Source organism: Primulina tabacum, unplaced genomic scaffold (assembly GCF_025594145.1).
Source record: "Primulina tabacum isolate GXHZ01 unplaced genomic scaffold, ASM2559414v2 Contig683, whole genome shotgun sequence".
NCBI lineage: Eukaryota > Viridiplantae > Streptophyta > Magnoliopsida > Lamiales > Gesneriaceae > Primulina > Primulina tabacum.
In genome coordinates, this window is record NW_027459846.1 from 1 (window position 1) to 13,574 (window position 13,574).

The 13,574-nt window shown below is 42.6% G+C and overlaps 12 non-coding genes and 2 pseudogenes across 12 annotated transcripts; all 14 read right to left on the minus strand.

Moving 5' to 3' along the window:
- Window positions 1–2,865: 2,865 nt before the first annotated feature.
- Window positions 2,866–2,983, minus strand: LOC142534792 (5S ribosomal RNA; annotated as a pseudogene).
- Window positions 2,984–3,665: 682 nt separating this feature from the next.
- Window positions 3,666–3,784, minus strand: LOC142534758 (5S ribosomal RNA). Its single transcript, XR_012817180.1, has one exon. It is a non-coding gene; the product is annotated as a 5S ribosomal RNA (ribosomal RNA).
- A 675-nt stretch (window positions 3,785–4,459) lies between these two features.
- On the minus strand, window positions 4,460–4,578 carry LOC142534763 (5S ribosomal RNA). The gene has a single exon (XR_012817185.1). It is a non-coding gene; the product is annotated as a 5S ribosomal RNA (ribosomal RNA).
- Window positions 4,579–5,138: 560 nt separating this feature from the next.
- LOC142534764 (5S ribosomal RNA) lies at window positions 5,139–5,257 on the minus strand. The gene has a single exon (XR_012817186.1). It is a non-coding gene; the product is annotated as a 5S ribosomal RNA (ribosomal RNA).
- A 615-nt stretch (window positions 5,258–5,872) lies between these two features.
- On the minus strand, window positions 5,873–5,991 carry LOC142534789 (5S ribosomal RNA). Its single transcript, XR_012817210.1, has one exon. It is a non-coding gene; the product is annotated as a 5S ribosomal RNA (ribosomal RNA).
- A 683-nt stretch (window positions 5,992–6,674) lies between these two features.
- LOC142534767 (5S ribosomal RNA) lies at window positions 6,675–6,793 on the minus strand. Its single transcript, XR_012817189.1, has one exon. It is a non-coding gene; the product is annotated as a 5S ribosomal RNA (ribosomal RNA).
- A 641-nt stretch (window positions 6,794–7,434) lies between these two features.
- LOC142534794 (5S ribosomal RNA) lies at window positions 7,435–7,553 on the minus strand (annotated as a pseudogene).
- A 684-nt stretch (window positions 7,554–8,237) lies between these two features.
- Window positions 8,238–8,356, minus strand: LOC142534800 (5S ribosomal RNA). The gene has a single exon (XR_012817212.1). It is a non-coding gene; the product is annotated as a 5S ribosomal RNA (ribosomal RNA).
- A 683-nt stretch (window positions 8,357–9,039) lies between these two features.
- LOC142534776 (5S ribosomal RNA) lies at window positions 9,040–9,157 on the minus strand. Its single transcript, XR_012817197.1, has one exon. It is a non-coding gene; the product is annotated as a 5S ribosomal RNA (ribosomal RNA).
- A 617-nt stretch (window positions 9,158–9,774) lies between these two features.
- LOC142534781 (5S ribosomal RNA) lies at window positions 9,775–9,893 on the minus strand. Its single transcript, XR_012817202.1, has one exon. It is a non-coding gene; the product is annotated as a 5S ribosomal RNA (ribosomal RNA).
- Window positions 9,894–10,576: 683 nt separating this feature from the next.
- LOC142534760 (5S ribosomal RNA) lies at window positions 10,577–10,694 on the minus strand. Its single transcript, XR_012817182.1, has one exon. It is a non-coding gene; the product is annotated as a 5S ribosomal RNA (ribosomal RNA).
- A 682-nt stretch (window positions 10,695–11,376) lies between these two features.
- On the minus strand, window positions 11,377–11,494 carry LOC142534761 (5S ribosomal RNA). The gene has a single exon (XR_012817183.1). It is a non-coding gene; the product is annotated as a 5S ribosomal RNA (ribosomal RNA).
- Window positions 11,495–12,178: 684 nt separating this feature from the next.
- LOC142534772 (5S ribosomal RNA) lies at window positions 12,179–12,297 on the minus strand. Its single transcript, XR_012817193.1, has one exon. It is a non-coding gene; the product is annotated as a 5S ribosomal RNA (ribosomal RNA).
- A 681-nt stretch (window positions 12,298–12,978) lies between these two features.
- LOC142534766 (5S ribosomal RNA) lies at window positions 12,979–13,097 on the minus strand. Its single transcript, XR_012817188.1, has one exon. It is a non-coding gene; the product is annotated as a 5S ribosomal RNA (ribosomal RNA).
- Between the last annotated feature and the right edge of the window lie 477 nt (window positions 13,098–13,574).

Here is a 13,574-nt window from a genome sequence, read left to right on the forward strand (position 1 = left end):
TTCAACATTAAAATAATTCTCATGCTAGCAATCACATGCAAGGAAAGAAAACTCAATCTATCTACCCCGCTCATTCTCTTCTATCTCAGTCTAAAGGATCTATCGCTCTGATACCACCTGTTGTGGGGTCCCGGACGCTAATTGTTTTCTTAATCATCTTTGGGAGTTAATTATCAATTCAGATAATCAGGGTCTAAAATTTTTTCTTTTTAAAATGCAAGTGCGGAGCGTAATGGAATGTAACTAATATACATCTCATTATATAAGTTCAATAATGTACAATAATTATTCAAACCAGTCTAAGGTTCAACTACTAAATTTTAAGTATTAAACCAAATCTACAATAAGTCCGGAATCACCACTCTAAACTCGTCTTCTCTCATCATCTTCTTGACCCCGATCCTGTCCCACCTGTTGTCATGCACACATACAAAACAAGACAACAGTCGGATACTCCGATGAGAATAAATCCCAGTATAAAAATGTATACATGCAGTTAACTGAATAACATAAAGCATGAATTATACTCTTATCACCTGTCGCATAATCAAACAACATGTATCAATACCAGTCTGTAACTAAAACATGAATCGTAATCTACGAAACAAAATCAATACGGATCTGTAAATCAAATCTAGTCTCAATATCTAAGACTCGACTCATCTCTCATTCTAATCTAGGGATCCTGATCTAATTTAGACTTTGTATGCTGTATCGAATGTCTACAATAGACGTCGATCTAACTCTAGCTCATCGATACCCGTAAGTCTAGAGTCTACGCGGTCTTGTCAAAGACTCTGCGGTTCTGCCCTAGCTAGGTGATCTGCCCTAGACTAAAACTCTGGCTCTGCTCTAATTCAATAGACCTAAACATATCAACTATGATAATCTGCAAATATCAATGCAATAAAGTAAAGTATGTGATTTTGGGAACTCAAGTCAAACCTAACTCGAGTTGTGCAATCCCGAATCAACATTTATTTATACCTTTCTATTCACGATCTGATGAAGACGAAGTCTTGTATGTCAATTTGTCCATACCCAGTCTGGCAATGACAAGTCACATAAATACCATATCAGTATATAACTCAATTCAAGACCCGTTCTGATCAATACTCAAATCGTTATATAATCTGATTCATATCTGAACAAGGTACAATCTAATTCATATCAATGATATCACGATACAATCGAAATCATTACTGAATCTGATCAATCTCAATCAATACTGAATCTGATCAATATCAATCTACTGATGTTTCGACAGCATAACAATACAGTCTTGATACCTCGTCAATCTCAACATCACAGATATAATACCAGAATACATAATCAGTATCCGTACAATTCAAAATTTGAATAATAACACAACTCTGATATAGAATCTCAACTAAATCAACTCTGAAATTAATAATAATTGTATAACCAGTCTATTCTTTAATCTAACTTCAATTATACAATGCCTACTGTAGCAGGAACATCATATCTGATTCATATTCAATTCTGACAATATCATAAATTCAAATCATGTCTAAACGTAACAAAACTTACGTCCAGTTGTAGCTGTCGTCGCTAGTAACACGATACCGTACTCGGATTCAAAATCAGACAGACGGAATTTGCGTGGCGTTCAATTTTCGCACATCAGGAACTTGGAGCTTCGGTTCCTCTCTTCTTCTTATTTCTGAGAATTTGACGCTGCTTATATATGTATATATACATATACACATCGCACGGTGATGGCAAGTGGCATCCTTTCGTTTTGCATGCCTCGCGCATATGCGCGCACAAGGTCGCGCATATGCGCCTGGCTTTCTGCCCGGCACCTTGTGGTTTATCCTCTCGCGCATATGCGCGACATTTCTCGCGCATATGCGCGAGATGTTCTGTCTCGCACATTCCCTTACTCGCGCATATGCGCGCCTTCCGCCGCGCATGTGCGCCGAACTCTCAGGACGTTCCGCGCATATGCGCGCATTCAAGCCGCGCATGTGCGCCGTTTATATTCTTCACACCTAATGGGATTCCTTCTTTCGGCTCTCCCGATCTGATCCGTTCCGTCTATAATAATCTTTAAATAAATAAATAAATCATTTCCGAATAATCTCAGATTACAGTAACAAAATCTCGGGCCTTGCAAGAGTTCTGATGGGATCCAATGCATTAGTGCTGGTATGATCGCACCCGACATTGAGTGTGATGTTTATTTTTATATACCTCGAGTACGTTTAGAGCGGGCGGCGATGGACAACACGCGGCACTGCTCTCGCCCAATAGAACCATGAAGTTAAGCGTTCTGGCGCGATGGCAGAACAAGGATGGGTGACCTCCCTGGGCAGTACTCGTGTCGCGACCGTTTACTTAAATAAAGGCTAAAACAGTCGAAATAATTGTTTTTAATGAGTTAACCGTCTCCAGATTAATCTGCATCATACCCTTCCGCACAGAACCGGCTCACGACAAAAAAATCGCTAAATGTTCCCAGAAAATAGAAAAAAATAAGAAGAAGAAAATAGCGAATTAAAGCTATTATTATGCCTAGGATACGATAAAATGGAACCGGAATCGAATTTCGAACTTCCTAAACGGATTTCTCGAGGAAACGGAAGTTTAACAGAAGCGAAAAATCGCAAATTAGAGGGTCTTAGAGAAGAAATTCGGCTAAAATCTCGCCACCTCATTGCGGAGTAATGAGTTTCGTTCGTTTTCCCGTTTACAATCAAATTAGCCTACAATTTTGTCCAAATCCGGCTGTGCCCGAGCTACGTTGATTTCACATGTTTTATCTGGTCCCGATCGAGATTCAGATGATTTGAGCCGAAAATCGTCTGTCAACAAGTAATCAAAAATAGAAAAACACGAAAAGAGGTGCAACACGAGGACTTCCCAGGCGGTCACCCATTCTAGTACTGCTCTCGCTCAAGCACGCTTAAATTCGGAGTTCTGATGGGATCGGTGCATTAGTGATGGTATGATCGCACCCGACATTCAGTGAGATGTTTATTCTTCTATCCCTCGAGTACGTGTGGAGCGGGCGGCGATGGACAACACGCGGCACTGCTCTCTCCCAATCAGAACCATGAAGTTAAGCGTTCTGGTGTGATGACAGAGCAAGGAAGGGTGACCACTCTGAGAAGTCCTCGTGAGACGACCGTTTACGTAAATTATTGATAAAACAGTCGAAATAATTGTTTTTAATGAGTTAACTGTCTCCGGAGTAATCTGCGTCATACCCTTCCGCACAAAACCGGCTCACGACAACAAAAATCCCTAAATGTTCCCAGAAAATAGAAAAAAAATATAAGAATAAGAAATAGCGAATGTAAAGCTATTATTATGCCTGGGATACGATAAAATGGAACCGGAATCGAATTACGAACTTCCTAAGCAGATTTCTCGAGGAAACAGAAGCTTAACAGAAGCGGAAAATCGCAAATTAGAGGGTCTTAGAGAAGGAATTGGCTAAACTCTCGCCAGCTTATTGCGGAGTAATGAGTCTCGTTCGTTTGCACGTTTACAATCAAATTAGCATACAATGTTGTCCAAATCCGGCAGTGCCCGAGTTACGTTGATTTCACATGTCTTATCTGGTCCCGATCGAGATTCAGATGATTTGAGCGAAAATCTTCTGTCAACAAGTAATCAAAAATAGAAAAACACGAAAAAGGGTGCAACACGAGGACTTCCAAGGCGGTCACCCATCCAAGTACTGCTCTCGCCCAAGCACGCTTTACTTCGGAGTTCTGTTGAGATCCGGTGCATTAGTGCTGGAATGATCGCACCCGACATTGAGTGGGATGTTTATTCTTATATCCTTCGAGTACGTGTGGAGCGGGCGGCAAACAACACGCGGCACTTCTCTCTCCCAATCAGAACCACGAAGTTTAGCGATCTAGCGCGATGGTAGAGCTAGGATGGGTGACCTCCCTAGGCAGTCCTCGTGTCGCAACCGTTTACGTAAATTAAGGCTAAAACAGTCGAAATAATTGTTTTCAATGAGTTTACCATCTCCAGAGTAATCTGCATCATACCCTTCCGCACAGAACCAGCTTACGACAACAAAAATCGCTAAATATTCCCAGAAAATAGAAAAAAATAAGAAGAAAATAACGAATGTAAAGCTATTATTATGCCTGGGATACGATAAAATGGATCCAGAATCTAATTTCGAACTTCCTAAACGGATTTCTCGAGGAAATGGAAGTTTACCAGAAGCGAAAAATCGCAAATTAGAGGGTCTTAGAGATGGAATTCGGCTAAAATCTCGCCACCTCATTGCGGAGTAATGAGTCTGGTTCGTTTGCCCGTTACAATCAAATTAGCCTTCAAATTTTCCCAAATCCGACAGTGCCCGAGCTACGTTGATTTCACATGTCATATCTTGTCCCGATCGAGATTCAGATGATTTGAACCGAAAATCGTCTGTCAACAAGTAATCAAAAATAGAAAAACACGAAAAGGGGTGTAACACGAGGACTTCCCATGGGGTCACCCATCCTAGTATTGCTCTCGCCCAAGCACGATTAATTTCGGAGTTCCGATGGGATCCGGTGCATTAGTGCTGGTATGATCGCACCCGACATTGAGTGGGATGTTTATTCTTATACCCCTTGAGTACGTGTGGAGCGGGCGGCGATGGACAACACGCGGCACTGCTCTCGCCCAATCAGAACCATGAAGTTAAGCGTTCTGGAGCGATGAAAGAGCCAGGATGGGTGACCTCCCTGGGCATTCCTCGTGTCGCGACCGTTTACGTAAATTATGGATAAAACAGTCTAAATAATAGTTTTTAATGAGTTAACCGTCTTCGGAGTAATCTGCATCATACCCTTCCGTACAGAACCGGCTCACGACAACAAAAATTGCAAAATGTTTCCAGAAAATAGAAAAAAATAAGAAAAAGAAAATAGCATATGTATAGCTATTATTTTTCTTAGGATACGATAAAATTGAACCGGAGTAATGAGTCTCGTTCCTATGCCCGTTTACAATCAAATTAGGCTACAATTTTGTCCTAATCCGGCAGTGCCCGAGCAACGTTGATTTCACATGTCTTATCTGGTCCCGATCAAGCTTCCGATGATTTGAGCCGAAAATCGTCTGTCAACAAGTATTTTAAAAATAGAAAAACACGAAAAGGTGTGCAACACGAGGACTTCCCTGGGGGTCACCCATCCTAGTATTGCTCTCGCCCAAGCACGCTTAACTTCGAAGTTCTGATGGGATCCGATGCATTAGTGCTGGTATTATCGCACCCGACAATCAGTGAGATGTTTATTCTTATATCCCTGGAGTACGTGTGGAACGGGCGGCGTTGAAAAACACGCGGCACTGCTCTCGCCCAATCAGAACTATGAAGTTAAGCGTTCTAGTGCGATGGCAGAGCTAGGATGGGTGACCTCCCTGGGCAGGCCTCGTGTCGCGACCGTTTAAGTAAATTATGGATAAAACAGTCGAAATAATTGTTTTTAATGAGTTAACCATCTCCGTTGTAATCTGCGTCATACCCTTCCGTACAGAACCGGCTCACGACAACAAAAATCGCTTAATGTTCCCATAAAATAGAAAAAAATACGAAGAATAAAATAACGAATGTAAAGCTATTATTATACTTGGGATACGATAAAATGGAACCGAAATCGAATTTCGAACTTCCTAAGCGGATTTCTCGAGGAAACGGAAGCTTAACAGAAGCAGAAAATCGCAAATTAGAGGGTCTTGGAGAAGGAATTCGGCTAAAATCTCGCCACCTCGTTGCGGATTAATAAGTTACGTTGATTTCACATGTCTTATCTGGTCCCGATCGAAATTCCGATGATTTGAGCCGAAAATCGTTTGTCAACAAGTAATCAAAAATAGAAAAACACGAAAAAGAATGCAACACAAGGACTTCCCAAGGGGTCACCCATCCTAGTACTGCTCTCGCCCAAGCACGCTTAACTTCGGAGTTCTGATGGAATCCGGTGCATTAGTGCTGGTTTGATCGCCTCCCGACATTGAGTGGGATGTTTATTCTTATATCCCTCGAGTACGTGTGGCGCGGGCGGAGATGGACAACACGCGACACTGCTCTCGCCCAATTAAAACCATGAAGTTAAACGTTCTGAAGTGCTGGCAGAGCTAGGAAGGGTGACCTCCCTAGGCATTCCTCGTGTCGCGACCATTTACGTAAATTATGGATAAAAAAGTCAAAATAATTGTTTTTAATGAGTTAACCGTCTCCGGAGTAATCTTCGTAATACCCTTCCGCACAGAACCGGCTCACGACAACAAAAATCGCTAAATGTTCCCAGAAAATAGAAAAAAAAAAGAAGAAGAAAATAGCGAATGTAAAGCTATTATTATGCCTGGGATACGATAAAATAGAACCGAAATCGAATTTCGAACTTCCTAAGCGGATTTCTACAGGAAATGGAAACTTAACAGAAGCGGAAAATCGCAAATTAGAGGGTCTTAGAGAAGGAATTCGGCTAAAATCTCGTCAGCTCATTGCGTGGTAATGAGTCTCGTTCGTTTGCCCGTTTACAATCAAATTAGCCTACAATTTTGTCCAAATCCGGCAGTGCCCGAGCTACGTTGATTTCACATATCTTATCTTGTCACGATCGTGATTCAGGTGATTTGAGCCGAAAATGTTCTGTCAACAAGTAATAAAAAATAGAAAAACACGAAAAGGGGTGCAACACGAGGACTTCCCTGGGGGTCACCCATCCTTGTACTGCTTTCGCCCAAGCACGCTTAACTTCCGAGTTCTGATGGGATCCGGTGCATTAGTGCTGGTATGATCGCAACCGGCATTGAGTGGGTTGTTTATTTTTATATCCCTCGAGTACGTGTGGAGCGGGCGGCGATGGACAACACGCGGCACTACTCTCGCCAATCAGAACCATGAAATTAAGCGTTCTAGCGCGATGGCAGAGCTAGGATGGGTAACCTCCCTAGGCAGTCCTCGTGTCGCGACCATTTACGTAAATTAAGGTTAAAACAGTCGAAATAATTGTTTTTAATGAGTTAACCGTCTCCAGAGTAATCTGCATCATACCCTTCCGCACAGAACCGGCCCACGACAAAAATAATCGCTAAATGTTCCCAGAAAATAGAAAAAAAATAAGAAGAAGAAATAGCGAATGTAAAGCTATTATTATGCCTGGGATACGATAAAATGGAACCGGAATCGAATTTCGAAATTCCTAAGCGGATTTTTCGAGGAAACGGAAGCTTAACAGAAGCGGAAATCGCAAATTCAAGGGTCTTAGAGAAGGAATTCGGCTAAAATCTCGCAACCTCATTGCCGAGTACTGAGTCTTGTTCGTTTGACTGTTTACAATCAAATTAGCCTACAATTTTGTCCAAATCCGGCAGTGCCCGAGCTACGTTGATTTCACATGTTTTATCTGGTTCCGATCGAGATTAAGATGATTTGAGCCGAAAATCGTCTGTCAACACGAGGACTTCCCAGGGGGTCACACCATCCTAGTACTGCTCTCGCCCAAGCACGCTTAACTTCGGAGTTCTGACGGAATCCGGTGCGTTAGTGCTGGTATTATCGCACTTGACATTCAGTGAGATGTTTATTCTTATATCCCTCTAGTACGTGTGGAGCGGGCGACGATGGGCAACACGCGGCACTGCTCTCGCCAAATCAGAACCATAAAGTTAAGCGTTTTGGTGCGATGGCAGAGCTAGGATGGGTGACCTCCCTGGGCAGACCTCGTGTCGCGACCGTTTAAGTAAATTATGGATAAATAAGTCGAAATAATTGTTTTTAATGAGTTAACCGTTTCCGGATTAATCTGCGTCATACCCTTCCGCACAGAACCGGCTCACGACAACAAAAATTGCTAAATGTTCCCAGAAAATAGAAAAAAAATAAGAAGAAGAAAATAGCGAATGTAAAGCTATTATTATGCCTAGGATACGATAAAATAGAACCGGAATCGAATTTCGAACTTTCTAAGCGGATTTCTAGAGGAAACAAAAGCTTAACAGAAGCGGAAAATCGCAAATTATAGTGTCTTAGAGAAGGAATTCGGCTAAAATTTCGCCAGCTCACTACAGAGTAATGATTCTCGTTCGTTTGCCCGTTTACAATCAAATTAGCCTACAATTTTGTCCAAATCCGGCAGTGCCCGAGCTACGTTGATTTCACATGTCTTATCTGGTCCCGATTGAGATTCAGATGATTTGAGCCGAAAATCGTCTGTCAACAAGTAATCAAAAATAGAAAAACACGAAATGGCGTGCAACACGAGGACTTCCCAGGGGGTCACCCATCCTAGTACATCTCTCGCCCAAGCACGCTTAACTTCCGAGTTCTGATGGGATCCGGTGCATTAGTGCTGGTATGATCGCAACCGGCATTGAGTGGGTTGTTTATTTTTATATCCCTCGAGTACGTGTGGAGCGGGCGGCGATGGACAACACGCGGCACTGCTCTCGTCCAATCAGAACCATGAAGTTAAGCGCTCTGGCGCGGTGGCAGAGCTAGGATGGGTGACTTCCCTGGGCAATCCTTGTGTCGCGACCGTTTACGTAAACTATGGATAAAACAGTCAAAGTAATTGTTTTTAATGAGTTAACCGTCTCCGGAGTAATCTACGTCATACCCTTCCGCACAGAACTGGCTCACGACAACAAAAATCGCTAAATGTTCTCAGAAAATATAAAGAAGTAAGAAGAAAAAAATAGCGAATAGAAAGCTATTATTATGCTTGGGATACGATAAAACGGAACCGGAATCGAATTTCGAACTTCCTAAGCGGATTTCTCAAGGAAACGGAAGCTTAACAAAAGCCGAAAATCGCAAATTAGAGGGTCTTAGAGAAGGAATTCGGCTAAAATCTCACCACCACATTGCGGAGTAATGAGTCTCGTTCGTTTTTTCCCGTTTACAATACAATTTGCCTACAATTTTGTCCAAATCCGGCAGTTCCCGAGCTACGTTGATTTCACATGTCTTATCTGGTCCGATCGAGATTCAGGTGATTTGAGCCGAAAATGTTCTGTCAACAAGTATTAAAAAATAGAAAAACACGAAAAGGGGTGCAACACGAGGACTTCCAAGGGGTCACCCATCCTAGTACTGGTCTCGCCCTATCACGCTTAACTTCAGCGTTCTGATGGGATCCGGTGCATTAGTGCTGGTATGATCGCACCCGACATTGAGTGGAATGTTTATTCTTATATCCCTCGAGTACGTGTGGAGCGGGCGTCGATGGATAACACGCGGCACTGCTCTTGCCCAATCAAAACCATGATGTTAAGCGTTCTGGCGCAATGGCAGAGCTAGGTTGGGTGACCTCTCTGGGCAGTCCTCGTGTCGCGACTGTTTACGTAAATTATGGATAAAACAGTCAAAATAATTGTTTTTAATGAGTTAACCGTCTCCGGAGTAATCTACGTCATACCCTTCCACACAGAACTGGCTCACGACAACAAAAATAGCTAAATGTTCCCAGAAAATATAAAAAAATAAGAAGAAAAAAATAGCGAATGGAAAGCTATTATTATGCTTGGGATACGATAAAATGGAACTGGAATCGAATTTCGAACTTCTAAGCAGATTTCTCGAGGAAATGGAAGCTTAACTGAAGAGGAAAATCGCAAATTAGAGGGTCTTAGAGAAGGAATTCGGCTAAAATCTCACCACCTCGTTGCGGAGTAATATGTCTCGTTCGTTTGCCCGTTTTTACAATCAAATTAGCCTACAATTTTGTCCAAATCCGGCAGTAAAATCGTCTGTCAACAAGTATCAAAAATAGAAAAACACAAAAAGACGTGCAACACGAGGACTTCCCAGGGTGTCACCCATCCTAGCACATCTCTCGCCCAAGCACGCTTAACTTCGGAGTTCTGATGGGATCCGGTGAATTAGTGCTGGTATGATCGCCCCCGACATTGAGTGGGATGTTTATTCTTATATCCCTCGAGTACGTGTGGAGCGGGCGTCGATGGACAACACGCGGCACTGCTCTCGTCCAATCAGAACCATGAAGTTAAGCGTTCTGGCGCGGTGGCAGAGCTAGGATGGGTGACTTCCCTGGGCAGTCCTTGTGTCGCGACCGTTTACGTAAACTATGGATAAAACAGTCAAAATAATTGTTTTTAATGAGTTAACCGTCTCCGGAGTAATCTACGTCATACCCTTCCGCACAGAACTGGCTTACGACAACAAAAATCGCTAAATGTTCTCAGAAAATATAAAGAAGTAAGAAGAAAAAAATAGCGAATAGAAAGCTATTATTATGCTTGGGATACGATAAAACGGAACCGGAATCGAATTTCGAACTTCCTAAGCGGATTTCTCAAGGAAACGGAAGCTTAGCAGAAGCGAAAAATCGCAAATTAGAGGGTCTTAGAGAAGGAATTCGGCTAAAATCTCACCACCTCATTGCGGAGTAATGAGTCTCGTTCGTTTTTCCCGTTTACAATACAATTTGCCTACAATTTTGTCCAAATCCGGCAGTTCCCGAGCTACGTTGATTTCACATGTCTTATCTGGTCCCGATCGAGATTCAGGTGATTTGAGCCGAAAATGTTCTGTCAACAAGTATTAAAAAATAGAAAAACACGAAAAGGGGTGCAACACGAGGACTTCCAAGGGGTCACCCATCCTAGTACTGGTCTCGCCCTAGCACGCTTAACTTCAGCGTTCTGATGGGATCCGGTGCATTAGTGCTGGTATGATCGCACCCGACATTGAGTGGAATGTTTATTCTTATATCCCTCGAGTACGTGTGGAGCGGGCGTCGATGGATAACACGCGGCACTGCTCTTGCCCAATCAGAACCATGATGTTAAGCGTTCTGGCGCAATGGCAGAGCTAGGTTGGGTGACCTCTCTGGGCAGTCCTCGTGTCGCGACCGTTTACGTAAATTATGGATAAAACAGTCAAAATAATTGTTTTTAATGAGTTAACCGTCTCCGGAGTAATCTGCGTCATACCCTTCCGCACATAACTGGCTCACGACAACAAAAATCGCTAAATGTTCCAAGAAAATATAAAAAAATAAGAATAAAAAAATAGCGAATGGAAAGCTATTATTATGCTTGAGATAAGATAAAATGGAACCGGAATCGAATTTCGAACTTCCTAAACGGATTTCTCAAGGAAACGGAAGCTTAACAGAAGCGGAAAATCGCAAATTAGAGGGTCTTAGAGAAGCAATTCGGCTAAAATCTAACCACCTCATTGCGTAGTAATGAGTCTCGTTCGTTTGCCCGTTTACAATCAAATTAGCCTACAATTTTGTCCAAATCCAACAGTGCCCGAGCTACGTTGATTTCAAATGTCTTATCTGGTCCCGATCGAGATTCAGATGATTTGAGCCGAAAATCGTCTCTCAACAAGTAATCAAAAATTGAAAAACACGAAAAGGGGTGCAACACGAGGACTTCCAAGGGGTCACCCATCCTAGTACTGGTCTCGCCCTAGCACGCTTATCTTCGGCGTTCTGATGGGATCCGGTGCATTAGTGCTGGTATGATCGCACCCGAAATTGAGTGGAATGTTTATTCTTATATCCCTCGAGTACGTGTGGAGCGGGCGGCGATGGACAACACGCGGCACTTCTCTCGCCCAATCAGAACTATGAAGTTAAGCGTTCTAGCGCGATGGCAGAGCTAGGATGGGTGACCTCCCTGGGCAGTCCTTGTTTCACGACCGTTTACGTAAATTATGGCTAAACCAGTCGAAATAATTGTTTTTAATGAGTTAACCGTCTCCGGAGTAATCTGCGTCATACCCTTCCGCACAGAACTGGCTCACGACAACAAAAATCGCTAAATGTTCCAAGAAAATATTAAAAAATAAGAAGAAAAAAATAGCGAATGGAAAGCTATTATTATGCTTGGGATACGATAAAATGGAACCGAAATCGAATTTCGAACTTCCTAAGCGGATTTCTCGAGGAAACGGAAGCTTAACAGAAGCAGAAAATCTCAAATTAGAGAGTCTTAGAGAAGGAATTCGGCTAAAATCTCGCCAGCTCAACGCGGAGTATAATGTCTCGTTCGTTTGCCCGTTTACAATCAAATTGGCCTTCAATTTTGTCCAAATCCGGCAGTGCCCGAGCTACGTTGATTTCACATGTCTAATCTGGTCCCGATCAAGATTCAAATTATTTGAGCCGAAAATCGTCTGTCAACAAGTAATCAAAAATAGAAAAACACGAAAAGGGGTGCACAACACGAGGACTTCCCAGGGGGTCACCCTTCCTAGTACTGCTCTTGCCCAAGCACGCTTAGTTTCGGAGTTCTGATGGGATCCGGTGCATTAGTGCAGGTATGATCGCACCCGACATGGAGTGGGATGTTTATTCTTATATCCCTCGAGTACGTGTGGAGCGTGCGGCGATGGACAACACGCGGCACTGCTCTCGTCCAATCAAAACCATGAAGTTAAGCGTTCTGGCGCGATGGCAGAGCTAGGATGGATGACTTCCCTGGGAAGTTCTCGTGTCGCCATCGTTTACGTAAATTATGGATAAAACAGTCAAAATAATTGTTTTTAATGATTTAACCGTCTCTGGAGTAATCTAAGTCATATCCTTCCGCATAGAACCGGTTCACGACAACAAAAATCCCAAAATGTTCCTAGAAAATAGAAAAAAAAAAGAAGAAGAAAATAACGAATGTAAAGCTATTATTATGCCTAGGATACGATAAAATGAAACCGGAATAGAATTTCGAACTTCTAAGAGGATTTCTCGAGGAAACGGAAGCATAACAGAAGCGAAAAATTGCAAATTAGAGGGTCTTAGAGAAGGAATTCAGCTAAATTCTCGCCAGCTCATTGCGGAGTAATGAGTCTCGTTCGTTTGCCCGTTTACAATCAAATTAGGCTACAATTTTGTCCTAATCCGGCAGTGCCCGAGCTACGTTGATTTCACATGTCTTATCTGGTAGCGTTCGAGATTCAGATGATTTGAGCCGAAAATCGTCTGTCAACAAGTAATCAAAAATAAAAAAACACGAAAAGACGTGCAACACGAGGACTTCCCAGGGGGCCACCCATCCTAGTACTGCTCTCGCCCAAGCACGCTTAACTTCGGAGTTCTGATGGGATCCCGTGCATTAGTGCTGGTATGATCGCACCCAACATTGAGTGGGATGTTTATTCTTATATCCCTACAGTACATGTGGAGCGGGTGACGATGGACAACACGCGGCGTTGCTCTCGCCCAATCAGAACCATGAAGTTAATCGTTATGGCGCGATGGCGGAGCTAGGATGGGTGACTTCCTTGGGCAGTCCTTGTGTCGCGACCGTTTACGTAAACTATGGATAAAATAGTCAAAATAATTGTTTTTAATGAGTTAACCGTCTCCGAAATAATCTGCGTCATACCCTTACGCACAGAACTGGCTCACGACAACAAAATTCGCTAAATATTCCTAGAAAATATAAAAAAATAAGAAGAAGAAAATAGCGAATGGAAAGCTATTATTATGCTTGAGATACGATAAAATGGACTTGGAATCGAATTTCGAACTTCCTAAGCGGATTTCTCAAGAAAACGGAAGCTTAACAGAAACGGTAAATCGCAAATTAGAGAGTCTTAGAGAATGAATTCG